The sequence below is a fragment of the Mustelus asterias genome, chromosome 15, assembly GCF_964213995.1.
Source record: "Mustelus asterias chromosome 15, sMusAst1.hap1.1, whole genome shotgun sequence".
Classification (NCBI taxonomy): Eukaryota; Metazoa; Chordata; class Chondrichthyes; order Carcharhiniformes; family Triakidae; genus Mustelus; species Mustelus asterias.
The window spans coordinates 9,505,132-9,517,392 of NC_135815.1; the positions used below are offsets into that span (position 1 = coordinate 9,505,132).

The window sequence follows — 12,261 nt, forward strand, 5'->3', positions numbered from 1 at the left end:
GCTGCACTGTCAGAGGTGCCGCACTGTCAGAGGTGCTGCACTGTCAGAGGTGCCGCACTGTCAGAGGTGCTGCACTGTCAGAGGTGCTGCACTGTGAGAGGTGCTGCACTGTCAGAGGTGCCGCACTGTCAGACGTGCCGCACTGTCAGAGGTGCTGCACTGTCAGAGGTGCCGCACTGTCAGAGGTGCTGCACTGTCAGAGGTGCCGCACTGTCAGAGGTGCTGCACTGTCAGAGGTGCTGCACTGTCAGAGGTGCCGCACTGTCAGAGGTGCTGCACTGTCAGAGGTGCCGCACTGTCAGAGGTGCTGCACTGTCAGAGTTGCTGCATTGTCAGAGGTGCTGCACTGCCAGAGGTGCTGCACTGTCAGAGGTGCCGCACTGTCAGAGGTGCCGCACTGTCTGAGGTACCGCACTGTCAGAGGTGCCGCACTGTCAGAGGTGCTGCACTGTCAGAGGTGCTGCACTGTCAGAGGTGCTGCACTGTCAGAGGTGCCGCACTGTCAGAGGTGCTGCACTGTCAGAGGTGCTGCACTGTCAGAGGTGCTGCACTGTCAGAGGTGCCACACTGTCAGAGGTGCCGCACTGTCAGAGTTGCTGCACTGTCAGAGGTGCCGCACTGTCAGAGGTACCGCACTGTCAGAGGTACCGCACTGTCAGAGATGCTGCATTGTCGGAGGTGCTGCACTGTCAGAGGTCCTTCTTTTGGATGATGTGGAAATGCCGGCGTTGGATTGGGTGGGCACAGTAAGTAGTCTCACAACTCCAAGTTAAAGTCCAACAGGTTTATTTAGCATCACGAGCTTTCAGAGCACTGCTCCTTCATCAGGTGACTGAACTTCCGACAGTGCAGCACTCCCTGAATACTGACCTTCTGGCAGTGCGGCACTCCCTCAGTACTGACCCTCTAACAGTGCAGCGCTCTCTCAGTACAGACCCTCTGACAGTGCAGCGCTCTCAGTACTGACCCTCTAACAGTGCAGCGCTCTCTCAGTACTGACCCTCTAACAGTGCAGCGCTCTCTCAGTACTGACCCTCTGACAGTGCAGCGCTCTCAGTACTGACCCTCTGACAGTGCGGCACTTCCTCAGCACTGACCCTCTGACAGTGCGGCACTCCCTCAGTACTGACCCTCTAACAGTGCAGCGCTCCCTCAGTACTGACCCTCTGACAGTGCAGCACTCCCTCAGTACTGACCCTCTGACAGTGTGGCACTCCCTCAGTACTGACCCTCTGACAGTCGGTACTCCCTCAGTACTGACCCTCTGACAGTGCAGCACTCCCTCAGTACTGACCCTCTGACAGTGCAGCACTCCCTCAGTACTGACCCTCTGACAGTGCGGCTCTCCCTCAGCACTGACCCTCTGACAGTGCGGCACTCCCTCAGTATTGACCCTCTGATAGTGCAACATTCCCTCAGCACTGCCCTGGACGTCAGCTTTGGGATCAGCCGACTACCACAATAACTACAGCACAGTGAAGCGTGATTCGTTCTCTAAAGGGACACACTCACCTGACAATTTCCCTGTGACAATTGTGTTGCCAATCGACACTGTACCAGCCTTTCCAAAGAACATTCTAGTCAGCTCCTGCTGTTCCCCATATCCTGGCACAGTGGCACAGTGGTTAGCACTGCGGCTTCACAGCGCCAGGGACCCGGGTTCAATGCCCAGCTTGGGACACTGTCTGTGTGGAGTTTGCACATTCTCCCTCCTTCTGCATGTGTTTCCTCCCATAGTCCAAAGATGGGCTGGTTAGGTGGATTGGTCGTGCTAAATTCTGCCTTAGTGTCAGGGGGATTCGTAGGGTAAGTATGTGGGGTTAGGGGATAGGGGCTGGGGTGGGATTGTTGTTGGTGCAGGCTCGGTGGGCCGTTAGGCCTCCTTCTGCCCTGTTGGGATTCTATGATCCCTATGACTTTCTTCCTCCTTCAAGGAATGTGTTTGTCTGATTCTCAAGGCAACCCAGTATTCACCACTGTTTGCTTGTTTCATACCTTCACACAGACATTTATTTCCCTTTGGGGAATAGTGGTGAAGTGTTGGAAAGGTCAGCAGACGATGTGTCAAGCTGGACACCATGGAGACTCATTTCGTGGTGGATAAGCCAGACTCAAACACAAAGCTTCTTGTTCAAGTCACTACCGACTGAGCCACAAGACCTCACCATCATCCACCACCCTGTCAGACAGTGCTTCCCAAACCCTAGCCACTCATTGCATAAATTAGACTTTTCCTCATCTTGCCCCGGTTCCTCTGGCGAGCATCAGTGGCCTCTCGATGTTGACCCCCCAGCCTTTGGAAACAGTTTCCCTTTATTTACCCACCTCCATCAAATCTCCTCTTGGCGTCCTCTGCGATAAGGGGAACAGGGAGCTAATACTCAGTTTTATCGCCAAATGTTGAGGTTTCGGATCTGCTACTGGTCCCAATCCCGGGAGTATGGTGATGAGAACGGCTTTATGCACTTAGCGACAATATAGCTCGGTCATCCTTGAAGATCCGCCGGCTGCAGAAAGAGTAGCGAGAGATGATTCACCTATGGCAGTCCAATAAAAAAGTCAACCAGAGCAAATGTAAGAAAACCTTTGATAGTTTAAAAATGGCAATAATTTACACCCCTTTGAAGTCCGCGATGCAAGTGTTCTGCATTAGCAGTTCACACCGGTGTTATTTATTGTAATAGGTCGGGTGCACAAAGTTGGGATGTTTTAGAAATCCCACCTTCATTTGGGGAACTTCGTCCAACTCAAAGCAGACCGATCACTGCATGGCAGATGCAGTATAATGTGGATAAATGTGAGGTTATCCACTTTGGTAGCAATAATAGGAAGGCAGATTACTATTTGAATGGGTGGAATGCATTGCCAGAGGAGGTAGTGGAAGCAGGCACATGAACAACATTTAGGAGGCATCTGGATGGGTACATGAATAGGGAGGGAATGGAGGGATACGGACCGAGTAAGCGCAGGAGGCTTTTTTTTAGTTTAGTTAGGGATCATGATCGGCACGGGCTTGGAGGGCCGAAGGGCCTGTTCCTGTGCTGCACTATACTTTTCTTTGTTCTTTGATTTGAACACAAGGATGAGAAATTTTATATTTGAGGCAATATGAAATCAGGAGTCAAGGTGGGACAGAGAACACAGAGGTGATTGGTGAATTGGACTTGACACATCAAAGTTTGGTGAGGGCAGTGTTGACAACTCTTTGTCACATCAGTGTAACATGTTGCTGTACGCAAGCAACAGTGTTCTGTAACCATACCTGTGAATAAAAAGGAGGCATATGAGAGAATTTTAGTCTTGGTACTAATTTATGAGCTAATTTGTCAAATGGAGTAGAAGCAGCTTTGAGCCTTAAGGATTTCCTTAAGCGATGAATTGCCCCATCTGTAGGTCCTTACACAAGGATTTATGGTCACTAAAAACCACGCCCTTAATTGATGAAAAGATTCGAGAGTGTCATTTTCAGGGAAGTCAGTGAACCTCTGAAGCTTTAAGCCAGACCAGACACAAATCCGGATTCCACAAAGGAGCTGACTGAATCGGAATGATCCCATCGAGAGCGATCGACGTGATTTTGGCTCAAGGAGGTTAAAATATGTTTGGACGTCTTGTCATTTTGACAAAGTATTGGAGACTGTTGGTGAAAAGTACAGGAAAGCACTCCGTTACCAATACACATTCAGTAAATCAACGTATAAAACCAACGTAGCAGGAGTATAAAGGAACAGACGAGGGACTCTAATTAAATCCAGACCCGTAGTTTTTTTCTTGCTGAGCACTCAAAGGACATGCCGTGCATTCACGTGTTGCAGCCGAGTTTCTGGAATGGAATCTTCAGCCAAAAAATAGGGGGTGGACCTATAGAAGAGGTATAATTTCGAGGGAGTGAAATCCACTCGCTGCCCTCGCCTCTCTATCTATCTATTTACGGAGGTATAACAGCTGGTCACAGAGTTGTCAGGTCAGAGAATGTGAGCACCAACCTTGCCCCCAAAAGTAGCATAGAAGAAGCCATCAAAGTGTTTCAATTATTCTGCACAGACACAAGGAGAGAATTGTTAGTAGTTGGAGATTTGATAGGGACAGTTAATTTAAGTCATGGAATCCCATAGAATCCCTACAGTGCAGAAGGAGGCCATTCGGCCCATCGAGTCTGCACCAACCACAATCCCACCCAGGCCCACCCCGCGACCCCACAAATTTACCCCGCTAATCCCTCTAATTTATGCATCCCGGGACACTAAGGGGCAATTTAGCTTGGCCAATCAATCTAACCCGCACATCCTTGGACTGTGGGAGGAAACCGGAGCACCCGGAGGAAACCCACGCAGTCACGGGGAGAATGTGCAAACTCCACACAGACAGTGACCCAAGCCGGGAATCGAACCCGGGTCCCTGGAACTGTGAGGCAGCAGTGCTAACCACTGTGCCACCATGCCGCCCTCAAATAACTCATCTTAGACCCACCTTTGGGATGTATCTGTTCTGCCGAGCTGGGAGATCTCTCTGCACCCTGGTGTCTGGCCCTGCCGTGTGCTGGCAGGTGACATTCAGTGGCTGGTCGAAGGTGTTTGAGTTATCAGTGTGTTAAAGCAATATACCTGTGCAGTAGCCTTGGTGTCCTGATGTGAATAACCTGTTGCTCCAGGCGGTTTCTGCTCTCGGGACTCTGCTGCTGTGTGGACACATTTTGAAAGATCCATCTGGTTTACATATTGCAATGAAATGCGAGAGGTTTGCAAGGCTGGGAGTGAGCCGGTTAGCAACAGGACCTGTAGGAGCGGGGAGGAGGGATCTGGATGTTCTTGGATAAAAGTCAGGGGTCAACGTATAGGTCGATTGGTGAATTGCCCCTTAGTTTCCTGAGATGTGTAGGTTAGATGGATTAGCCATAGGATAGGGCAGAGTAGTGTGTCTGGGTAAGATACTCCATCAGGGAGTAGGTGCAGACTCGATGGGCCAAATGGCCTCCTTCTGCATTGTAGAGATTCTACGATTCTATGCAAGAAATTTCATACAATCCTCACAGTGCAGAAGGAGGCCATTCGGCCCATCGAGTCTGCACCGACCACAATCCCACCCAGGCCCCATTCCCGCAACCCTACATATGTGCCCTGCTCATCCCTCTAACACTAGGTTCAATTTAGCATGGCCAATCAACCTAACCCGCACACCTTTGGACTGAAAGTGGCCCGAGTGCATGTGGCTAATCTCCTCCATGAAGGACAGGAAAGGCACCTACCAGGGAGAGCTTGGTTTCCCTTAGCCCCTAGAATGAGTCAGTCCGGCTTTCCGACGTTGGGTTTTTTTTCTTCCTTTATTAATTCGTGGGATAAGGGCGTTGCTGACTGGCCACCACTAATTGCCCATCCCTTGAACTGAGTGTCTCGCTCGGCCATTTCAGAGGGCTGTTGAGACTCAACCACATTGCCGTGGCTCTGGAGTCACATGTAGGCCAGACCGGGTAAGGACGGCAGATTTCCTTCCCTAAAGGGCATTAGTGAACCAGATCGGTTTATCCAACAATCGACAACCGTTTCATGGTCATCAGTAGATTCTTAATTCCAGATGTCATTTTTTATTGAATTCAAATTCCACCATCTGATGTGACAGGATTCGAACCCAGGTCCCCAGAACATTAGCTGAGTTTCTGGATTAATAGTCTAGCGATAATAACACTAGGCCATCGGCTCCCCTGTTTTTAATTGCAGCCAATAAACTGAAGGATCTTTCTGTTTTGTGCACAGACGTAAATGGAAGAGATTGATAAAGAACCAATTTGGTCTGTGTTGATTCACTCTGAGACATTTGGAGTGATGTCCCCAACCTGGGGAGGACAACTGAAATAAAGAACAAAGAAGAAGATTCATTCAAGTAACGCAATATTTAAGTCCATTAAATGCCCAGGTGAAGAGCTAACCAATTAATTTCCTTGCAAATCTTGGTACCTCCTCCTCAGTTGAGGACATTGTGGCTCTAACGAAGGGTCACTCAGACTTTGAATGGTCCAGTTTGGACCAGGGAACGGCGCGGGCTTGGAGGGCCGAAGGGCCTGTTCCTGTGCTGTATTGTTCTTTGTTCTTTGAAACGTTGGCTCTATTCTCTCTCCACAGACGCTGCCAGACCTGCTGAGATTTTCCAGCACATTATGTTTTTATTTCAGATTCCAGCATCCGCAGTATTTTGTTTTTAACATTGTGCCCTATCTGGGTGCAACTCCATCTCCAATAGCATCCTGCAAATGTTCATTATTCATGTGTAAGGTTCCACAGACGCTGCCAGAACTGCTTGCGTTTTTCCAGCATTTTCTGTTCCAGCATCCGCGGTACTTTGCATTTTGCCTGGTAACGCACGATCATTCCAGGAATAGTTTAGATCTGGGATATGTTCAAGTCCACATTCTTTTGTAGATTCAATAAAATGCCATCAGGATTTGATGGAATTCTCAGAATATGAGGTGGTGATTCAGGAAATAGCGTTTCGCTGAAGAACTTGATGACCCTCACGACCTTGCTGGATTTGACAATATTTACGGAAGCAGTTTCTGGCCCCTTGCAAGGAGCTTTCCTCAGGTTTTAAGTTTGACATTGAGCATTGAAGCTGTATGGTGAGTGGCCAAGTCGAGGGGTCGATTCCAGCAGGTTAGTTGCAGTGTGGGGAGCGGAAGCCAGCGGATGAGTTCCAATCCAAGTCAATAGAATGTCTGAACTTGCTCACTGCTTTCCCCGGCTCCCTCAGTTGTCATGGCACCTTCAGTACCGGTAAGCTCACCTGACATCAAGGAGCCCTAGCGAAACTGGAATCAATGGGCATCAGGGGGCAAACTCTCTGCTGGTTGGAGTCATATGTGATACATAGGAAGATTGTTGTGGTTGTGGAGGGTCAGTCATCTCAGCTCCAAGGCGTCTCAGCAGGAGTCTCTCAGGGTAGTGTCCTCAGCCCAACAATCTTCAGCTGCTTCATCAATGACCTTCCCTCCGTCAGACGTGGGGATGTTTACAGATGTTTACACAATGTTCAGCACCATTCGTGACTCCTCAGATACTGAAGCAGTCCATGTTCAAATGCAACAACATCTGGACAATATCCAGGCTTGGGCTGACAAGTGGCAAGTAACATTCATGCTACACAAATGCCAGGCAATGACCATCGCCAGCCAATAAGAGACACTCTAACCACCACCTCTTGACATTCAATGATGTAACCATCATTTAATCCCCCATGTCAACATCCTTGGGGTTACCATTGATCAGAAACTCAACTGGACTCACCACATAAACACAGTGGCTACAAGAGTAGGTCAGAGGCTAGGAATACTGCGGCGAGTAACTCAGCTCCTGACTCCTGAATGTGGAGTCACAGTTTGACAGAGTGGTGAAGAAGGCATTTGGCATGCTTGGTTTCATCGGTCAGAACATTGAATACAGGAGCTGGGACATTGAAGTTGACGTTGTACAAGACATTGGTAAGGCCACACTTGGGATACTGTGTGCAATTCTGGTCACCCTATTATAGAAAGGATATTATTAAACTAGAAAGAGTGCAGAAAAGATTTACTGGGATGCTACCCGGACTTGATGGTTTGAGTTATAAGGAGAGGCTGGATAGACTGGGACTTTTTTCTCTGGAGCGTAGAATGTTGAGGGGTGACCTTATAGAGGTTTATAAAATAATGAGGGGCACAGATCAGCTAGGTAGTCAATATCTTTTCCCAAAGACAGGGGAGTCTAAAACTAGAGGGCATAGGTTTACAGTGAGAGGGGAGAGATACAAAAGTGTCCAGAGGGGCAATTTTTTCACACAGAGGGTGGTGAGTGTCTGGAACAAGCTGCCAGAGGTAGTAGTAGAGGTGGGTACAATTTTGTCTTTTAAAAAGCATTTAGATAGTTACATGGGTAAGATGGGTATAGAGGGATATGGACCAAATGCGGGCAATTGGGATTAGCTTAGGGGTTTAAAAAAAAAGGACGGCATCGACAAGTTGGGTCGAAGGGCCTGTTTCCATGCTGTAAACCTCTATGACTCTATGGTGTCTGGCCCTGCCGTGTGCTGGCAGGTGACATTCAGTGGCTGGTCGAAGGTGTTTGAGTTATCAGTGTGTTAAAGCAATGTACCTGTGCAGTAGCCTTGCTGTCCTGATGTGAATAACCTGTTGCTCCAGGCGGTTTCTGCTCTCGGGACTCTGCTGCTGTGTGGACACATTTTGAAAGATCCATCTGGTTTAGATATTGCAATGAAATGCGAGAGGTTTGCAAGGCTGGGAGTGAGCCGGTTAGCAACAGGACCTGTAGGAGCGGGGAGGAGGGATCTGGATGTTCTTGGATAAAAGTCAGGGGTCAACGTATAGGTCGATTGGTGAATTGCCCCTTGGTTTCCTGAGATGTGTAGGTTAGATGGATTAGCCATGGGATAGGGCAGAGTGGTGGGTCTGAGTAAGATACTCTGTCAGAGAGTAGGTGCAGACCCGATGGGCCAGATGGCCTCCTTCTGCACTGTGTTGGTTCCGTGATTCTATACAGGAGATTGGAAGTGGCCCACATGCGTGTGGTTAATCCCCTACAGGAAAGGTACCTACCAGGGAGAGCTTGGTTTCCCTTACTCCCTAGAATGAGTCAGTCTGGATTTCCATATTGGGTTTATTCTTCCTTTATTCATTTGTGGGACATGGGCGTTGTTGACTGGCCACCATTTATTGCCCATCCCTTGAACTGATTGACTTTCTCGGCCATTGCAGAGGGAGTTGAGAGTCAACCACATTGCCGTGGCTCTGGAGTCACATGTAGGCCAGACTGGGTAAGGACGGCAGATTTCCTTCCCTAAAGGACATTAGTGAACCAGATGGGTTTTTCTGACAACCATTTCATGGTCATCAGTAGATTCTTAATTCCAGATATTTTTTATTGGATTCAAATTCCCCCATCTGCCGTGGCGGGATTCAAACCCGGGTCCCCAGGACATCAGTTGAGTTTCTGGATTAAGAGTCTAGCGATAATAACACTATGCCATCGCTTCCCCTATTGTTAATTGCAGCCAATAAACTAAAGGATCTTTCTGTTTTGTGCGCTGACTTTAATGCAAGAGATTGAAAAATAAATAATTTGGTCTGTGTTGATTCACTCTGAGACATTCAGGGTGATGTACCCAACCTGGGAGGACAACTGAAATGAAGAACAAAGAAGAAGATTCATTCAAGTAACGCAATACTTAATTTGATTTGATTTATTTTTGTCACATGAATTAGTATACAGTGAAAAGTATTGTTTCTTGCGCGCTATACAGGGACAAAGCATACCGTTCATAGAGAAAGAAATGAGAGAGTGCAGAATGTAGTGTTACAGTCATAGCTAGGGTGTAGAGAAAGATCAAATTAATGCGAGGTAGATCCATTAAAAATCTTCCGGCAGCAGGGAAGAAGCTGTTCTTGAGTCGTTTGGTACGTGACCTCAGGCTTTTGTATCTTTTTCCCGACGGAAGAAGATGGAAGAGAGAATGTCCGAGGTGCGTGGGGTTCTTAATTATGCTGGCTGCTTTTCCGAGGCAGCGGGAAGTGTAGACAGAATCAATGGGTGGGAGCCTGGTTTGCGTGATGGATTGGGCTACATTCACGACCTTTTGTAGTTTCTTGCGGCCTTGGGCAGAGCAGGAGCCATACCAAACTGTGATACAACCAGAAAGAATGCTTTCTATGGTGCATCTGTAAAAGTTGGTGAGAGTTGTAGCTGACATGCCAAATTTCCTTAGTCTTCTGAAAAAGTAGAGGCATTGGTGGGCTTTCTTAACTGTAGTGTCGGCATGGGGGGACCAGGACGGTTGTTGGTGATCTGGACACCTAAAAACTTGAAGCTCTCGACCCTTTCTACTTCGACCCCGTTGATGTAGACAGGGGCATGTTCTCCTTTATGATTCCTGAAGTTGATGACAATCTCCTTCGTTTTGTTGACATTGAGGGAGAAATTTTTGTCGCCACATCAGTTCACCAGATTCTCTATCTCATTCCTGTACTCTGTCTCATCAATGTTTGAGATCTGTCCCACTACGGTGGTGTCGTCAGCAAACTTGAAAATAGAATTGGAGGGGAATTTGGCCGCACTGTCATAGGTGTATAAGGAGTCCAGTAGGGGGCTGAGAACACAACCTTGTGTGGCACTGGATTTGAGGATGATTGTGGAGGAGTAGTTGTTGCCTATCCTTACTGATTGTGGTCTGTGAGTTAGGAAGTTCAGGGTCAGGGAGGAGCCGAGGCCCAAGCCATGGAGTTTGGAGATGAGTTTCGTGGGAATATTGGTGTTGAAGGCTGAGTTGTAGTCAATAAGTAGGAGTCTGACACAGGTGTCTTTGTTATCTAGGTGTTCCAGGGTTGAGTGCAGGGCCAGGGAGATGGTGTCTGCTGTGGACCTGTTGTGGCGGTAGGCGAACTGTAGTGGATCCAGGTAGCCTGGAAGCTGGAATTAATTTGTGCCATGACTAACCTTTCGAAGCACTTCATAATGATGGACGTCAGAGCTACCGGACGATAAGTCCATTAAGTGCCCAGGTGAAGAGCTAACCAATTAATTTCCTTGCAAATTTTGGTACCTCCTCCTCAGTTGAGGACATTGTGGCTCTGATGAAGGGTCATCTAGACTTGAAATGTTGGCTCTATTCTCTCTCCACAGACGCTGCCAGACCTGCTGAGATTTTCCAGCACATTATGTTTTTGTTTCAGATTCCAGCATCTGCAGTATTTTGTTTTTAACATTGTGCCCTATCTGGGTGCAACTCCATCTCCAGTAGCATCCTGCAAACGTTCATCATTCATGTGTAACGTTCCACAGACGCTGCCAGAACGTGCTGCGTTTTTCCAGCATTTTCTGTTCCAGCATCCGCGGTACTTTGCATTTTGTCTGATTTGTAAGCATTGGTTTGGTAACGCACGATCATTCCAGGAATAGTTTAGATCTGGGATATGTTCAAGTCCACATTCTTTTGTAGATTCAATAAAATGCCATCAGGATTTGATGAAATTCTTGGAATATGAGGTGGTGATTCAGGAAATAGCGTTTCGCTGAAGAACCTGATGACCCTCACGACCTTGCTGGATTTGACAATATTTACGGAAGCAGTTTCCGGCCCCTTGCCGGGAGCTTTGCTCAGAGGTTAAGTTTGACATTGAGCATTGAAGCCGAATGGTAAGTGGCCAAGCCGAGGGGTCGATTCCAGCAGGTTAGTCGCAGTGTGGGGAGCGGAAGCCAGCAGGTGAGTTCCAATCCAAAAACCAAAAAAGAAAATGCTGGAAAATCTCAGCAGGTCTGGCAGCATCTGTAAGGAGAGAAAAGAGTTGATGTTTCGAGTCCAGGTGCCCCTTTGTCAAAGCTAAAAGGCACAGAAAGTGGGAGATATTTATACTGCAGGGGGAGGGAATGAAAGATGAGTCATAGCCACAGAAACCAGGGGAAATGCTGCTAATGGCAGCCCATAGAGAGAATAAAGGGTGTGAATGGCCAAACAGCAGAGAAGCTGAAATCAGAGGGTAAACTGTGACGGATGGAGATGTGGGAGGAGGGAATGGGTGGGAGAGAGGTAAAATTAGAAAAAGGGGGGAAGGGGAAGCAAAGGGGGAGAAAAGGTAAGGAAAGAGGGGATCAAGTAGGGGGAAAGAGTGGTGGGGGGGGGGGGAAATGAAGAAAGACAATAAAGAAATAAAAAGTTGAGAGCAGTAAAAATAAATAAAATGAAAACAAAGGGGCCGAGGTGGGGTAGAGCTAATCGTCTGAAGTTGTTGAATTCGATGTTAAGACCGGAAGGCTGTAAAGTGCCCAGCCAGAAGAGGAGATGCTGTTCCTCCAGTTTGCGTTGAGCTTCACTGGAACATTGCAGCAGGACAAGGACGCAATCAGGACCCTGACCTTCCGGTTGCTTGCCATTTTAACACATGGCCCTGTTCCCATGCCCACATGTCTGTCCTTGGCCTGCTGCACTCTCTCCTTTCCTTCTCTATGAACGGTATGCTTTGTCTGTATAGTGCGTAAGAACCAATACTTTTCACTGTATACTAATACATGTGACAATAATAAATCAAATTAAATCAAATCAAGCGCATCTGGGTATAGGCTCAGAAATTTCGACTGAGTTTCTGAAAGCTTCTGTTTTCTCCGGGAAACTTGGCTCCGATCAATGCCAGTAAATGGTTGTAGATAAGATCCACATTCCAGTCCCTGAAAGAGTGGCAGAGGCAGATTCAACAGTAATTTTTCAAAGGGACTTGGGGATATGTTTGTA

General features: G+C 47.8%; 1 non-coding gene across 1 annotated transcript; it reads left to right on the forward strand.

The window, feature by feature from the left end:
* Window positions 1–4,452: 4,452 nt before the first annotated feature.
* LOC144504944 (small nucleolar RNA SNORA53) lies at window positions 4,453–4,691 on the forward strand. Its single transcript, XR_013499732.1, has one exon. It is a non-coding gene; the product is annotated as a small nucleolar RNA SNORA53 (small nucleolar RNA).
* The last annotated feature ends 7,570 nt before the right edge of the window (window positions 4,692–12,261 follow it).